Raw genomic sequence first — 17,855 nt, forward strand, 5'->3', positions numbered from 1 at the left:
CCTTGTAACTTAATTTAATCTAAAGTTTCCAGTACTTTGGTTTGTACCCAAATACATACCAAACTAATGACATTCCCATCAGCCTATATCAAGACATCTTGGCATGATAACACACTTAACATGGCCAATGTTACACTTTATTAAAAACAGAAAGTGTGCATTGCCATTGTGAGCAAGATTTAGTTAATGTAACTTAAACAGTATTAACTTATCTTATGGTATGCAGGGCCGGGGGGGTCAGAGTTCAGTTCTAAAAATGCAAACAGGGAATGCAAATTATTATTAATATCCTCCTTATCTCATTTTCTTGCCTATGTGAAAAAAACATGATGACATTCAGCGCCGCAGATAAGAAACTCTCAGTGGGGCTATGTATATAGCCTTGTTTTACTCCTCTGGAGCAGAAAGGCTTGCCTGAGAGGGTTGAGGTTAGTCAGGTATGACCTCGTTCTACATACTGAGAAAACAGAGCAAAGAACCGGTTGTGCTGGAACAGTCTGGAAATCTAGGGTACTTTATCTTCATCTCAAACTATTGTACTAAAGGCTTTTAGTATACCTTTAAGTTAACACTGATTCAATGTGTTTATTTACTCATTTTTCGACACTGCTCATTTAGGATCTGTCTATACCAAGTGTTTACTCTGTGTTTTTGCCTATGATATCGCTGCATTATCCATATTGATATTAAATATGGTATACAATCAATAGTTTTCCAGGTATTTTGAAAATGTATTTTTTTATATTTAGAATGTAATTATAAAAGACCCATACTGTTCTTCAGGTCAGACTTAGAGATAAAGTGTGCTACTACTGTGGTTTGTAGGGCAACAGTGTGTGTGTGTGTGTGTGTGTGTGTGTGTGTGTGTGTGTGTGTGTGTGTGTGCGCGCGCGCGCGTGTGTGTGTGTGCGTGCGTGCGTGCGTGCGTGTGTGTGTGTGTGTGCGTGTGTGCGTGAGAGAGAGAGAGAGAGAGAGAGAGAGAGAGAGAGAGAGAGAGAGAGAGAGAGAGAGAGAGAGAGAGAGAGAGAGAGAGAGAGAGAGAGCAGTTCACGTGAGTCAGGCAACTCGCGCAGGACAATACCGGAAGCCTGCAAGTTAGGGTTCAAAATAAAAGCATGCAATTTTGCAGAAACCAACAACATTATGTCAAAGTCAAAATGTATTATATGCTTATATGCTATGTTCATTCCACAACCATATATATATATGCTATATATCTGTATTATAATGTACTGTATATTAATGTGTTTAACTGTCTTTAAAACATAATACTATATTTAATTTGTACTTTTTTTGTCACATTATATATTTGTCTGGTTTACAGACATGTATTTGCTGCCTCTGCTCCTAAAATGACACCACTGTTAGACATAATGTTTTCTAATTGCTCTTTTATAGTTTCTATGTTACTTTTAGTCTCTTAAACCTCTTGTGATAAAGCCCCTTTCTGCTAATGTTATGGAAAACAGCGCCTTAAAAACTCAGAACAATGAGATATTATTCTAGTAGAGTTTTTTTTAAATAATGAGAACGTTGCTCATTATTGTAAGATATTAAGTTTATATTTTGAGTTATTAAATCAGTGTTTTGAGATATAATTTAGTCCTTTTCTTGCTGACATTTCTCATTGCTTTGACAAAGTGCAAAAGCATTATTTTAAGACAGTACTGAGTCATTATTTTGAGTGTTTTATTTTAATGATTTACAGGATTTTAAAATATATATTTTTTGTAAATGTTCATCTTATTCATTTTTTGTAATGCCGGAAATGGGCTTTTATCAATTGTGATCCTACTCGAAGGGTAAAAGAGTAGGCTTATATCTTATTTTGAAATTCATAACCGGATATAATTGTTTCGTTTGTCGCTAGCTTAGTGTCAGGTGTGTAAACACCATGGTAAACACAAGCAACGCCTGTCCAGCTCCCCGCACAACAACAGACGCGCTTTCAGAGGCAGGAAGAGACGCGAGAGAGAGAGAAAAAAAGACATTTAACATATTGTTTAGTTAACAGAAACCTTTGTAAAGTGACAAGTGTGTGGATAATACGATATATATAAAAGGAAGAAGAACACGTCGCTTCGAGATTTTCTTAGCAGTCTTGGTAGAGCGGCTGCCCCGGACAGTCCACCGCAACCTACACGGTAAATTAACCAGGATTCTACTGGATTTTGTTGTACTATTTATAAGAATTATGTCAAGCGTCAAGTAAAAGCTGGTTACTATAACACTATGCGTGTGTCCCGTTGCTTTTGTAAGTTGACGGACACACCTGAAAGTAACGTACGAACTGTGCACAGGTGTGCGAAGGTTTAATGAATTGCTTCTGATTGCTGCTGTTCCATTTTTAGCTTTACAACACACTATCTGTAAATCATTGAGGCAATTTAGTGTATTATTTCTGCTCAGAAAGTCAAACTATTTATTTTACAATGTCAAATGTATCCTGGAGGGCCCCATACAGTCTTTGTGGTCCGTCTTCGTTCCCTTTTTATCAAAGTGTGCATCCGGCATGGCAGGTTTGTTGGGTTTAGACATAACAAAGTGCCTCTTGTATACGGACTCATTTCCTCCTCAGACCTCAACTCCATTCCAGACCATAAATCAACATTTTCCTTATCAAGGAACCCTGCTTCCATCTCTCCAAAACAAATCTGATTGCTTTTCTTATCTTTTTACTCAAGTAACATACACCTGGATACTGTTCTTTGCTTGTGAAATCTGTGGTACAGATGGATTTCTTTGCATTCACACTAAAATCTCCCACCTATTACTTTTCTGGTCTAGGACAGATTGTTCCAGTTTTGTGAACCTTTTGTAAACCTGTAGCATCATCAGGACTTAAGGAAATATAGGTCTGCCCCATAAAAAATAAATAGGGATGCTGACTTTTTGTAAACTACAAATGCTGAAATACCAAAAATAGGCTTTACCTTCCAGCTCTGTTGGAAAGCATTGGACCAAAATGTAGTCAACTCGTGGTTACAAGAGGATCATTTATTGTCTATTGGGAGACAATGGTAGACTCTACGCCAATAACAACACAACACAATCAGTGGTCTACTTCCTGGTGTGTATGTAAGAGAGAGTGGTTAAGGATTTGGATGACTTGCCTTAGGGCACAGCAATAGCATATGGGAATTCTTAAAATGAATGGCATTCCCCCTGTGATGTGTATGCAGCCACTTTTGTCTCGAAACAGAGGCACTTTTCATGGGACCAGAACTCCACAGTTAGTGTGTTACTAGGAAGAAATAGGAACTTAATTCAGTGTTTCCCACACAAGACTTTATTGTTGGTTAATTGGATGTATGCTGCATGTGTGCACAGCAGCTCTGTAGTGTGTTTATACTTCATTCAAGTAACAAAGCTAAAAAAAGCTCTTTCTATTTATTAGGCGCAGCTGCCTCATTTGTAAACAAATGTCCAATACTTAGAACGAGATGATAACACAACAAAGAAGAAGAAACAAACTTAACATTGGAAAGTCTCTCCCACAGCCCTCAAACTCAACCGGATGTTATGTTCAAATTGTTCCCAGCCTAAACACACACAGAGGTCAAGTGCTTACCTCAGCAGGCCTGAAAAAGGGCGGACTGTGAGCCTTGACAGTGGGAGGCCACAGTTTATTTGCATTAATAATGTCTCAAGTGATTTTATTAAGCGCATGGCAAGCATCCCTCAAACATCTTCAGAGGATCTGCTGCGTCAGCATGTCAGGGTTGTAGCATCCCCGGGAAGTTATTGAGTTCTACATGACAGGAATATAATGGCTCTGCAGATTTAGGATTCAGATTATTTTGCATTTTATCAACTCTAAATCCAGCACTAAATCTGCTTATTTCAGATCTCTTGTTGGATTTATTTGTGTAATTGGGTAAGGATGAGACCATTTCTTAGTTATAAAACTGTATTTTCATTGTCCTTAATACAGTAACAAAAGAAAGTTCAACAAATCTTAAACCAACTATAAGGAACTTTTAATTTGGTGTTGATTTACCGCCCCATTGACTGGTAGTGTGTTCCTAGAATCCAGACTGGTTTTCCCATGAGCACCACCACCTCGTTTTGCAAAGATCTTACTATTCTTCAGTTTTAAACACAGACTGAATGACGTATTATAAGCTACGGTTGATTACCTGTTTGTCATCATGCTTAAATTCGCAGATAGCTTTGCTTTGCTTCCTTTGCTCGGAAAATGCATTAGCGCCATCAAACCATTAAAAAACGTTAAACATTGGTTTAGCTTAATGGTTTAATTTTTAAAGATTAGCTAGCTTTGTTTAAGTCTCCAATCTAAATTCAAATATTGATTTTTAAAAAAGCATGTGTTGCGATTTAATTCATTCATTAGTTCCATACCGGTCTAAGAACAAGTAGGCCAATCAGTATTGCTTTTATATACTAAAAGTAAAATACTCTTTCCTCGAAAAGACATGCGTTTTAAAACTGGGAATTTTACCAATCTATAATTCTGGTTTACTACAGATTGGTTCTTCTTTGCTAGTTGTGGGACTGTTTTGAACAACTCTGTCGTCCATAAAGAAGTCTGACGGGGAAGGAAAGACGAGCAGCCAGAAATTCAGACGGGTTTAAACAAACTCTCAGGTAACCTAAACCTGTTGTAAACGCCCATCACAGTTTAGAGACCAACTTCCTGCTTCAACTTCATCTACTGGATTTACCTTAGTCATGCTTACACACAGTGTTCCTGTGCTGTGAGAGAATATCACACATTTCAGGTGTGCTCACTTTAGATTATTTTCGATACCAAAAGTTCACCCCTTTTCTTTGGAACACACCTTGTTTGACTTTGTTGAATCTTGAAAAAAGGTTATGAAGGTGTGAGTATTTATTAGTCTAAAAGCCCTTGTTTCATAATAGATTATGTGTTTTCTGTAAGTGACACCTCTCAGTCGTGCTGCTGTTGTGAATATTTACTTTTGAGACGTTTAACTGGAGGTCCCTCCATTCTCTGTGTTATACAGCTCTGCAAACCGTCTCGTTGAAAAACAAATAGTGAGGGAGAAACTCTAGAAGCCAAGACAACAATGGGAACTCAGTGGGAGGTGTTTTGTTGTCAGAAGCAACATGAAGACCTTGTTGTGTTTTAAGATTTCCTGAGAACCCGTCAAGTCAAATGAAATGTTGATTTAGAGTTTTGTGGGTTTTCTTTGTTTATGTAGTGTCCCATTGTGCTAAATTGAGTCCCCTGCTGCTAGTTGCTTGCTGTAATTAGTGATGTGGCACAGTTTCCCACACCGCAGCGTTTCAAACAGACAGAAAATAATGACACTGTTTTTTTTCATCAAACAATAAGCTGTGTGTAGTGCAAATTAAACTACAGGCTTCTATACTAAGGTTTGTTTAATCTGTATACATCATGAGTTTAACTTTGTTTTGTTCTGTTGAAGGAAGAGTGCTGTGTGGATTTGTATCCGTTAACTTTGTTGGCAGTCTGCTGTAATATCCTGCAACACATTGTAAGAAGCACTGACAATATGCTCAATCCGCGACTCGTGCTGTATGTTGACTAAACACAATGAGTGCAGAGTTGGCCTCAACCGCCACTCCTTCCTTCCTCTTTCTCCTTATGGAGAGATTTTCATGTAGCTTCCAATCTTTCTTTGAACTTGTGGTATAGCATATGGGGTTTACTGAGATTCTGATCTGATCTGATTAAGTTGTCAGTCACACAAATCAGTTTTGTAAATACTCCTTGACCTTGGACTACATGGGAACAAGTCTCTGTAAATAACATGCGAGCAAATCATGTTCTTCTTATCTTTCTAACACAAACCATTGATTAAAATACATAAAATAAGATTCAAACTGTTTCTTTAATCATAAATGTATATTTGAACTATACTCTTTGTTCTCAACCACACATTTTAACCAGAAACCCTTTCATGCATGAATTATGAAAACCTCAATCAGGATTTTTTTACCAAGTGTTTTTATTGCTCTTGGGGCATGAAAAACAAGATTTTAACTTTTTAGTTTCTTTTTATCTAGTTTTTTCAAATTTAGAAAAAAATGTTTTTGTATGTCAACCCAGGTGGACAGTATGCGTTAAAGTTTGAACTGAAGACATGTACATTTGGAAAAAATGATAAATAAAGATGTGCAAACTTAAAATGATATTATAATAACATAAGTATATTGATTTATACTTTATAGTGGCAGTGTATGGGATGATGCAATAGGGTCCTATGTAGTGACTGATGGTGCAACCATGCCATCAAACCCATGCATATACAAGAAAACACCTTTTGAAAAGCTGTCCACTGTAGTAGCCTCTATGCGTGTAAGGGTTAAGAATAATATGAATGATTAGCCGCTATATTGGAAATTGTGTGCATTTCTTTTCATTCACATATGAATTGATGTTATTTGTGTTACTTGGCTGTAATGCAACTCTTCAGACCATAAAAGCAAAACATTAGAAGGTACCCTGCAGGGTTTTCTTCAGGAAAAGCACAGTAGCCTGATGTTTACATTCAGTGTTTCTCAGCAAAACGTGCTGTGTTTATCCCTAAAGCCTAACAAATGTACTAAATGCATGTTACCTTATAAATCATTTAAAAAGTCGTTCTTAAATCTGCATATTTAAGAACTAGCATGGTTTACATCCCTGTTTATGTTGTTCAGCAGCTTTCTCTTGTATTTGCAGAGGGACGTCACACAGGCCCTGTATTTATTTACACTTAGTTTTCCGCCTCCTGCATGTCAGCACATTATTTATTATAATCTGTGTGGTAGGAAAGCACGAGATTTAAACAAAACAGCGAACCACTCATCAAAGCATTACTCCTTTAATCATGGGGTGGTCACCCACTCCATATTGTACTGTAAGCCTTGCTTTCAATCTCTGTACATGATGCAGTATAATGAACACAAAGAGCCTAGACATGTGTTCTCCTATTACAATACTATAGGGAAACTAGAAGTGCACTTAGAGAGCCCAAACCTATTCCAGGGCCAAGTGCCCTACCTCGAAATTTTAAGGAAAGTGAATCAGTGTATTTGCACCTGCATTTCGATCCTTGGCCGTGTTACACCACCCTAAGTTTGATCAAAATCGGGCAAATAAATCAAGCCAAAAGAAATATTGAATATTTTCTGTCTTATTTTAGTCTAAAACAAACCATTTTGTTTTATGTTGATTGTTAAAAAAAGGTTTATAAAGATGTCAGGATCTTTAGCTATTTAAAAACGTATTCTTTGAGAAAGTAGTCTTTAAATCGATCGAAAATGAGACCTAAATATCTTGACATTTTAATTTGAAGATTGACCTGCAAATCCTTCCCATTCTTCACCACCCTCAAGGACAGACGGCTCCTCTCTTGATCACTTTGCTATTCTTAGTCAGAGTTTTGTGCACAGCTGGACTCCACAGCTGCCTGAGGGCACCGGGAGGCAGGGGCCGAGCTTTAGAGACCCTTGATCCCTGAGCCTGGAACGGGTCAGGACTAATTTTGTCTTTCCTCTCGGTCTAATGAGTGTCTGTCCTGACTCGAGCAAGTGACGTCACTTGTACTGAATACTTGAAGAATACAGCAGATGAACACACTCACAACCTCACAACCACACACAGAGCTCCCCCTCTGTTCAAACCTTGTGGGATTTTGGCCCAATTTTCAGGTACAAAGCTCAGCGGCTATTAATCAGTCGATGTCTTTTACCTACAAATTGCCATATCTTGTCACCTCCTTTCCTGGAACTCTGATTAATGACCCTATTTCAATGCAAATGGACCATGGTACCAAAACCAACCACCATCAACACTTTAAACTTCCTTAATAAAAGTCCACAGACTGGTTCTTCCAAAAGTTACTCTCTATTATTATCCACCCAAGTCCAGAACTTACCCTACCCTTTTTCCTGTACACAAACGTTTTTGTTTCACCATCTCTATAAAGAAACAATGTTCTGTACTGTATCATGTACAGTTTTAAAATAATGCTTGTGGGCTTGTATACCTTTTTTGAAATGGTGCAAACAATGCTGTTTTTGTTATTTTAAAACACATGTTATCATCCCTTGCATACTGAGGACTGTGAAATATTATATTCCCCACTCCACTATTATACCCATATCGTTTCTTTTAAATGTTTGGCCCTTTTTTTACCTCATCGCTGCATCTTTTCCTGCAGCGCCTTTAAGAATGGGTCCCAAGGATCTGCTGCTGCAGTACAGATAAGATTTACAGTTTTGAAAACAGCCCAGATAAGATGCCAGAGCTCGACTTTACTGTAAAGCCCCGTCATCTCTCATTGACTGGGGGAAAGTGTCCTTGGATAGGGGAAACCCTTCTTATCCAGGATAACCTGAGAGTGGACTATGAAGTCCTTCCATTACTCTTATTACATCACTTTTGGTAGTTCTGTTCTGAGTAGCTTGGCAGTGGCATGGCTCTACGATGGCTCTGTCCACCTCTTTGGCTGTGATTGAAAGATCTCAAAAACTACGAGATAGATTTACATAGAGACTGACTTTCTTGATCACTTTTTCCTCTTGTTTTACCACCATGAGCTCAACATTTGAGTAACATATCCTAATTGCTATTTATTACAAACATTCATGTCCCAATTAGGATGGCTTTAAATAATGTTAGTGATACACTGACTTTCCCTCAAAGCCATAATCAGGCTCAAATGAGTATTTTTCCAATCTTTTTTGGGTGAACATATTACCTATAAAGTGTGCTATAATTGTCACTTTGAGCACGTTTGCCTTACTATTATTTAGTAGGGCCTAAACTACCTTTTTTTTTAACAATGTTGATTATTTTCTAGTTTAATCAATTAATAGTTTGGTTTGTACAATATCACAACATAGTGACAAATATCCATCATAGTGTTCCAAGGTCTAATGGATGCCTTTTAGAATTGTCTTGTTTTGTCACTGATATAACAAACAGACAGGAAATCTCCATATTTGTAATGCTGAAAATATTTTCTAGCATTTCTTTTTTGCATGAAAAATTATTTAAACACCATTTGATTATCAAAACAATTGTGTTTGTATCAAATGAACAATTAATAATCTACTAATCAATTACTCAACCAAAAGTTGCAGCTTTACAGTTTAGCTGAAAGCAGAGCCTTAGAGTGATGAAATGTCTCTCTAATTGAAGAAAGGAGAAGCTAGAGTCATATGGTCGGATTACACACACTCAGACGTCACGGTTAGTCAAAGAACGGGGGCACAATGTTGTTATGTTCAGCTATAATCCCAAAGTAAGTAGAATATTTTTAACTGGATCTAGACGTAGTCATCTGTTGTCACTTGTTGATGATTATGCAAGTTAAAAAGAGCATGAAAAACAACATGCCGTGTTCCCATGAGCAGCTTTGATTGGCGGAAGTAGTTAGTGTGATGATGACATTCACAGCTGCTGCAGGAAGGCCAGTGTGTAATGACGTACATGCCTGCAGCCCTCCTGACTTCTGGTTTGCTCTCACACTCTTTTTCTGCTCTTTCAACACCTCCAACATTTTCATTTGCTCCTCAGCTGTGTCAACTGCCGGTATCCTGCTGCTCTCCATCTCACACCTTCTCACTGTGGTTCAGCCCTCAGTCCTTCTCACAGACTGTGGTCAGGAACAGCTCAGCACTTTGACATGGAGTTGTGTATCAGCTTAAAACTTATCATCAGTTATGATAATGTTTCCAAGTGAAGTGTGGAGACATTGCTAAAAAGAATTCAGATTGTGTAAGAAACATGAGCCGCTTGTTGGACGTTCATAATGGTTTGAAACCAATCCAATGTTTGTAAGAGGAAACAAAAGCTAACAGTAAAATAAATACACAATATATGTAACCATTGTTACAGAATGGATTCGCCTCAGTTCACTGAAAGAGTCAAAAATACATAAAATACTTACATTATTGGGTACATTTGTTGCTAATGGGCATCTGCTGAGCTATTTACCTTCTTTTTTTTTTTAAACAGTGCTTTTAGGCCTAGTTTTGTACTGCAGTATGTAGCAGCCCTAACCTTGCTGAGTAAGACTTTGCTTCAAACGTCAAAGCAACAGTGTCTCCACTTTTGTCCTCAATTCCTCCTTTCTTTAATCGACAGGGTCATGTTCTGTAACCTTCTTTTTTCCAGTTTAGATTTATCAAACAAGAACATTGCCTTTTCATTTCAATTTCAAACTCATGACACAAAGTATTATTTAATCCTGTGTTTTTTTTAGTTTCTGAAGATTAAAGCTGCGATTCCAAGATGTCCTGAAAATAATATAAACTACCCTGTTTCACAATGTGAACATGTTGTTTTACTTTATCCATCCTTCTTGCAGTTAAGGTTACATTATGTAAATGGGACGGCCCCTCCCTGAGGCTGCTTGTTTTGGTTATTTTTAAGTACATTTCTCGGTGCTCTGTGTGTGATTTCTGGCCTGATTTTCATAATCTCCTGCTGTGAGTCCACAAGACGGATGGCACACACTCTCCATTAAACACAGACCCTGATAACAACATACAAGAGACACGCAGTGAGTCATGAAGAGAAGGTTTTTAAGTGGAGAGGCCGACCATGTTGTGGGAGGCAGGCTGCCTGAGAGGTGAAGAAGTGTCGGGGAAGAACGAGGGTGCAGATCAGAAGCTGCGTGGGTGGTGGGATGCACGGTGGGGCAGTAGCTGCGTCACGGTGTTGCATAAGGGATTACACAGCGCTGTCAGTTCTGCCTGCGCAACCAGAGGGCGAGAGATGTCGAGTATTCAAACAATGCACAGTTCATCCATCCACGCTAAACAGAACAGTCAGAGCCGCCTATTGGCTTTTTCTGCTTTCATTATGTGTCCTTTTATTTTTACCTAATGACAGACAAGCCATTATAACCCTCTTTGTCATGCTTCAATGAATTAATTAATCACAAAGTAAATTATAAACAAATGAAAAGGACAAACACATAATCCAGTTGAGATCATGTTTAGCTTCACACAATGTAGGGTAAAACTCTAGTCTCTTTTCTGAGCATTTTCTAAAGTCACCTAGGGTAAACTAGTATCTTTTTGGACAATCTGACTATTTTCATTAAGATTTAATGCAATTGTGCAACATCTTAGATTAGACTTACTTTCTGTCTGAACACACCAGTGGTTTGCAATATTGTCTATCATATATTTACCTCAACAAACTACTTAGAACATCGAGTTAAACAGCTTTCTAAAAGCAAAACAGTCAAAGTAACTTGAATAAGAATTGTTAAAAGACTACAACTACTTTTAAAATCAATGTTGTTTAGATTGCTGTGGATTTTTCTAACTGTAGGTTTCTGAAATGTTGCAGGATGTTTAAGGTTTCATTTGCATTTCAGAAAACACCGCAGCATTTCACAAAACGCTGCAGCATTTCAGAAAACGCTGCAGAATTTCAGAAAACACTACAGCATTTCTCAAAACACCACAGCATTTCAAAAAACACCACAGCATTTCACAAAACAATACAGCATTTCACAAAACACCACAGCATTTCACAAAACAATACAGCATTTCACAAAACACCACAGCATTTCACAAAACAATACAGCATTTCACAAAACACTACAGCATTTCAGAAAACACTACTGCATTTCACAAAACACTACAGCATTTCAGAAAACACTACTGCATTTCACAAAACACTACTGCATTTCTCAAAACACTACAGCATTTCAGAAAACACTACTGCATTTCACAAAACACTACTGCATTTCACAAAACACTACAGCATTTCAGAAAACACTACTGCATTTCTCAAAACACTACAGCATTTCTCAAAACACCACAGCATTTCTCAAAACACCACAGCATTTCTCAAAACACTACATCATTTCAGAAAACACCACAGCATTTCTCAAAACACCACAGCATTTCAGAAAACACTACATCATTTCAGAAAACACTACATCATTTCAGAAAACACTACATCATTTCAGAAAACACCACAGCATTTCTCAAAACACTACAGCATTTCAGAAAACACCACAGCATTTCAGAAAACACTACATCATTTCAGAAAACACTACAGCATTTCAGAAAACACTACAGCATTTCAGAAAACACCACAGCATTTCACATTGGACGGAAAGGGTATTCCTTTAGGGAGAACACTTCTTGTTTTTGATTGGACAGAGCCAGCCAGAGAAGCACTGCTATGATTTGTTGTTTTTGCTGCCAGTCAAGAAATGACGCTTCGTGATTGGTCAGCATCCGACAGCGCAACATGTGTATGTCCCGAAACATCAGCCGTTAGCTGTTAGCACACACTCAGAGCTCACAGCTCCTCATATCTGTTCAGAAACTAGACACAAGTTAAACATGTACAAACCACAGACTGTCTGTTTCATGGTGAATACAGTCGCTGCTTTATTTATGACTGTATGACGTTGTTGTGAGTGTGGACGGAGCAGCTACAGGTTAGTTTAGCCTGATCGATCCGATTCTATTCAGAAAACACGCATTCTAAAAGCTTTTCGCCTGCCGTCTTGTCTGCACACTTGTCAAAGCATTAATTCATGGTTTTTACTAACCGGTATCAGCATGTAGTTACTTCGGCATCATTTTGAAACTTGTATTACAATTAAATCACGGTAAAAATATGTTCATTTTGTTGTAGTTGGTATCTCCCATAGGATTTAGATGGAGATACGCCTCGCCCCCTCTCCAGCACGTCTTGTTTGAATGACAGGAGCAAACACACCTGACAGCCGCGGTGAAATTAGAGCGATGCGAAAAAACCATGAATTAATGCTTTATTAACTAATTAAAGGTGCTTATCTCCAAGTAAATACTATGGTAGACTACCCGATGTTTGCATCGCTCAAGATTCACCGCGGCTTTGAATTAATTAATGCTTTGACAAGTCTGCAGGCGAAAAACCTTTTAATAATGCGTGTTTTCTGAATGGAATCGGATCGATCAGGCTAAACTAACCTGTAGCTGCTCCGTCCACACTCACAACAACGTCATATAGACATAAATAAAGCAGCAACTGTATTCGCCATGACACAGACAGTCTGTGGTTTGTACATGTTTAACTTTTGTCCAGTTTCTGAACAGATATGAATAGCTGTGAGCTCTGAGTGTGTGTTAACAGCTAACGGCTGTTGTGTTGGGACATGTTGCGCTGTCGGGTGCTGACTAATCACAAAGCGTCATTTCTTGACTGGCAGCAAAAACAACCAATCACAGCAGTGCTTCTCTGGCTGGCTCTGTCCAATCACAAACAAGAAGTGTTCTCCCTAAAGGATTACCGTTTCCGTCCAATGTGAAATGCTGTGGTGTTTTCTGAAATGCTGTTGTGTTTTGTGAAATGCTGTAGTGTTTTTTTAAATGCTGTGGTGTTTTGTGAAATGCTGTGGTGTTTTGTGAAATGCTGTAGTGTTTTGTGAAATGCTGTGGTGTTTTGTGAAATGCTGTAGTGTTTTGTGAAATGCTGTGGTGTTTTGTGAAATGCTGTAGTGTTTTGTGAAATGCTGTGGTGTTTTCTGAAATGCTGTAGTGTTTTCTGAAATGCTGCGGTGTTTTCTGAAATGCTGAAGTGTTTTCTGAAATGCTGTATTGTTTTCTGAAATGCTGAAGTGTTTTCTGAAATTCTGAAGTGTTTTCTGAAATGCTGTAGTGTTTTCTGAAATTCTGAAGTGTTTTCTGAAATGCTGTAGTGTTTTCTGAAATTCTGAAGTGTTTTCTGAAATGCTGCGGTGTTTTCTGAAATGCAGCGGTGTTTTCTGAAATGCTGTAGTGTTTTCTGAAATTCTGAAGTGTTTTCTGAAATGCTGCGGTGTTTTCTGAAATGCTGCGGTGTTTTCTGAAATGCTGTAGTGTTTTCTGAAATGCTGTAGTGTTTTCTGAAATGCTGCGGTGTTTTCTGAAATGCTGTAGTGTTTTCTGAAATGCTGTAGTGTTTTCTGAAATGCTGAAGTGTTTTCTGAAATGCTGTAGTGTTTTCTGATATGCTGTAGTGTTTTCTGATTTGCTGTAGTGTTTTCTGAAATGCTGTAGTGTTTTCTGAAATGCTGCGGCGTTTTGTGAAATGCTGTAGTGTTTTCTGAAATGCTGTGTTGTCTTGCACTTCAGGGCCACCATATAAAGAGGACTCTTGACAAAATACAGACTTTTTTGGCTGTTCAAGATGGAATGCGATTCATTCCATTTGGGCCATCTTTTGCTATCCAAACAAAGCAGACTTTCCACCCTGTGCCTATTATATTCTTTAAAATAAACAGCTGTATAAACTTCAGGTCTTCTGTAGTTGTTTTCTCCCCTACATTTATGTTGTTATTATGTTCTTTACCTCAACCACGTACAAGCAAGCCGTTCTGAAATCAAAATGCATGACACATGTTCATTTGTTCCTAAAATGCTGATGTGCTTTTCTCTGATATCAGGAGTACAGTATTCTCAACACGTCTGTTTCTGTGATCTCCCTTTTTGCTACACTATTCCCCTATTTCCTGAGTGGCCTTTGTTCAGGGTGTGTTGCTTCCTGCATCTCTTACGGGTTTTGTTAACTTGTCTGGAACCTTTGGCATGCGGCTGAACATTATGATAATAAACTAATAAAAAAAAGTGCTGTGGTGTGGCGGTGTTTGGATAGGGGAGAAGTGGGGTGTGTGTGTGTGTGTGTGTGTGTGTGTGTGTGTGTGTGTGTGTGTGTGTGTGTGTGTGTGTGTGTGTGTGTGTGTGTGTGTGTGTGTGTGTGTGTGTGTGTGTGTGTGTGTGTGTGTGTGTGTGTGTGTGTGTGTGTGTGTGTGTGTGTGTGTGTGTGTGTGTGTGTGTGTGTGTGTGTGTGTGTGTGTGTCTTTCTATTACACTGCCTTTCCCCATAACAATCTAAATGTATTTCCCGTGCCTCCATCCCATTTAATGTAACCTCCCGACTACTGCACAGTGCAGCTATAAGTAACTGTATGCCATTATGTTCAGACGTACATCTTAACAAACCAATATTGAATGTTTATGACATTATTCAAAGTTTCCAGCACTACATTAAGTTGTGTGAATGAATGCCTGGTGTCTCTGTATCATAGTTGTCTGCATAGGTTTGCAAAACCGATCTTAATGGAGAGTAAATATTGGACTTTCTTTTATAAATTCATCACAAACTGGATTCCAAAATAATGCTATTGTAACACAATTTCTCCTGGATGTGCAATTCGTTTCCTGCCGACTTTATGAAGTAGTTATAATAGTTGTGTGTTTTGCGAGCTATTTTATAGTGGCCCCAAGTTGCCAAAAATCTTAACGATACAAAAAAGTCCCAATTGGCATTTCCAGAAGTCACAGTTTTGACCACCAACCTAATATGAAATCGGATGCATTTTGTCATCTGTAACTAGAAATATTTGTCTTTGTGAGCTCCTATTATTTGTGATGCTGTCTAGTATTCCAATTCTCATTGGAAAGGCACACTTAGTTTTGGCATTAAACCCTTAAAATGGCACTTGGTAACCTGCTTAATCAATCAAAACCTCAACCAGGGGGGCCTCTATTCAATTCAGGTGTCTACATGGACATTATTTGCTTTGAACCGTCATGAAAGCACTTCTCTTCTGCTTCAAATTAACTTTATGAGAGTGGTTAGCTCATACAAATCATTCCCAGATAAAATCTCCTTACCCTCTGATGGAGAAGAACAAATAACTTATCTTTACTCCACCATTTAATCGATTGGTGATTAATTTATGGGTCAGTTAATAGGTTATAGTGAGGTTTAGTGATATTGTAGGCTGTCTTTTGAAGGTGTCCATTCAGCAGATGAATAATGTAATGAAATGGTAATCCTCTCTTTTCTCATTCAGTGCACATGCTCCTCTCTCTGTATGTCTCCCTCTACTGTTAGGACTTCCTGTTCAGTGTGGAATAGCAGGTGAAGGGAGCGGCCATCTTGAGAAACATCTGATAATGATCTGTGTTTAGGCCCCGTCCTCACAGGGGACGAAACGGGTGTTATCCGCTATAGTTCTTTATTGTGTGGAACGGAACCGCGGAAACGGAGCCCTCAAACGATAATGCATCCCAAAGTAGGAAGGTCTGGTAACGTAACGCTTGCGGCACCGTGTGTACGCCCTAAACGATCATAACCCCACCTCTCCCGCTCACCCCCGCGTCATTGCTGATGCGTTTCGCCACCAACAATGGCGGATCACAGGGTTGCGTTCATGCTCCAGACGCTACTGACCATGATACAGATGTTGGTGCAAAGTCTACAGCTCCTCTACCACAACCATCAGCAACAAGTGGACATGAACTACATGTTGCTAAATCCACCGCGGAGAATAAACAGAAAGGCAAGCATGGCAATCATGCTCGGGGGGTCTTATTCGCTGCTTTCGGTGTATTTTGTGGCGGAAGTACAGCGCCACTTACAGGCCCTGCATATGTACTACAGCGTCTCCAGCGGGTCGAGCGGTCTCGTGTGGACGGACACGTTTCTTGAGCCGATTCCGTGTGGACGGAAGACTTTTTTTGATATCGACTTCGGTTAGTTTTTGTCTCCGTGTGGATGGGGCCTAAGACAAACTGCTATTAATAAAACTCTACAGAGTTCACAGTATATACCTTCACTTTACCTCTGCAATATTTACTATAAGAAGCTCCAAACTATTTGTAATGAGGAACATCACACGTGGGAGGCTCCTAAGCACTTCCATCTGTCTGTAACATAATATTAAAAACATACAGGCCAAGTGAAGAGCTGAAGCTTTAAGTAAAGCCTGTAACAGTACAGGCAGTTAGTGCCGTTAATTTGAGTAAACATCCCAGATCCTGCTGATCAAACAGGAAGTTCAATAACAAGGTAGCTGCTACTCCCCTATGTTTGAGAACCAAGCAGCACTGTATGGTGGCATTTCCTCCTGTCAAATGATAGATTTACATAATGTTGTTTTTATTCTATTTTCTTTAAAACATCTTTATTCTATTTATTTTAGCTACCAAAAACATGTGAAGTGCATGCCCCTGTTAAAGTTGTATTTTTATTTTTTATACACAACATGTGATACCTTGTTTGAAAGTGGCACTGTTAATAATAAAACGTTGTCCTTTGTTTTTAATCCTAGCTCAACACCAATATTAAGTAACTTGTTGTTAAGTTAATGTTCTAATCTTTTGCCTTAATCTACCACAAGCTGCTGTTAGCTAAACTTAGTTATGCATGCTCGGTTCAAAGGTAAAATATTAAACCTACCAGGACCTCTAAAGCTTAAATCATTTTTTTTTTAAAAGGTGTAAGAATGTCACAAAACGGTTTTACTCGGATTTATGTGTCAGAGTATTTATTGGCTAAACACAGTTTTATTACCCTTTAATGTCCATATGTTCCCTAAAAATCTATTAACTGTTTATGGGAAAACAGTGAGGTAAAGGCAGATGTAAGAAGTAGAGCTGGACCATATATCAGGAAATATACAACACTATGTGAAGTATGTTCTCTCATGCTGTCTCCCCTCGTATCTCTCATCCAGTTTGATTACAGAATAACCAGTTGAAGATACTGGTCTGTTGGTAAGGTTTGTTGAACTTATGATCTTTTATTGACATGTATTGCAAGTTGTGATATGATTATGTTGAGTATGTGATTTATAATGTAACATTTAGTTCATTGCACAACTCTAGTGACATTGTATCACTTAGTCTTTAAATACTGTGGGAATAATTCATCTACAGAGTTACTTGGAAATATGACCTCTTGAAGCATTGGCAATTATTTCAAAGTTTCTTATGCACATATTTCGTAAACTCAATGATACTCAAACATACAGAAAGACATATTACAAGTTGTAAAACGTGCTCGGTAATTGGAGACTAACATCATTGAAGTTGGCAGGTTAAGGGCAGTGACTTTATCTGCAGTGCAGTAG

General features: G+C 38.4%; 1 protein-coding gene across 1 annotated transcript in view; it reads left to right on the forward strand.

The window, feature by feature from the left end:
- The first annotated feature begins 1,898 nt into the window (after positions 1-1,898).
- LOC307025881 (leucine zipper putative tumor suppressor 2 homolog) overlaps positions 1,899-17,855 on the forward strand; it is a 39,649-nt gene continuing 23,692 nt past the window's right edge. Inside the window, exon 1 of the mRNA XM_079660848.1 lies at positions 1,899-2,144. The gene's annotated coding sequence lies outside the window, so the exon portion shown is untranslated. The remainder of the gene's footprint in view (positions 2,145-17,855) is intronic.

This window comes from Notothenia rossii (genome assembly GCF_949606895.1).
Source record: "Notothenia rossii genome assembly, chromosome: 11".
NCBI classification, from domain to species: Eukaryota; Metazoa; Chordata; class Actinopteri; order Perciformes; family Nototheniidae; genus Notothenia; species Notothenia rossii.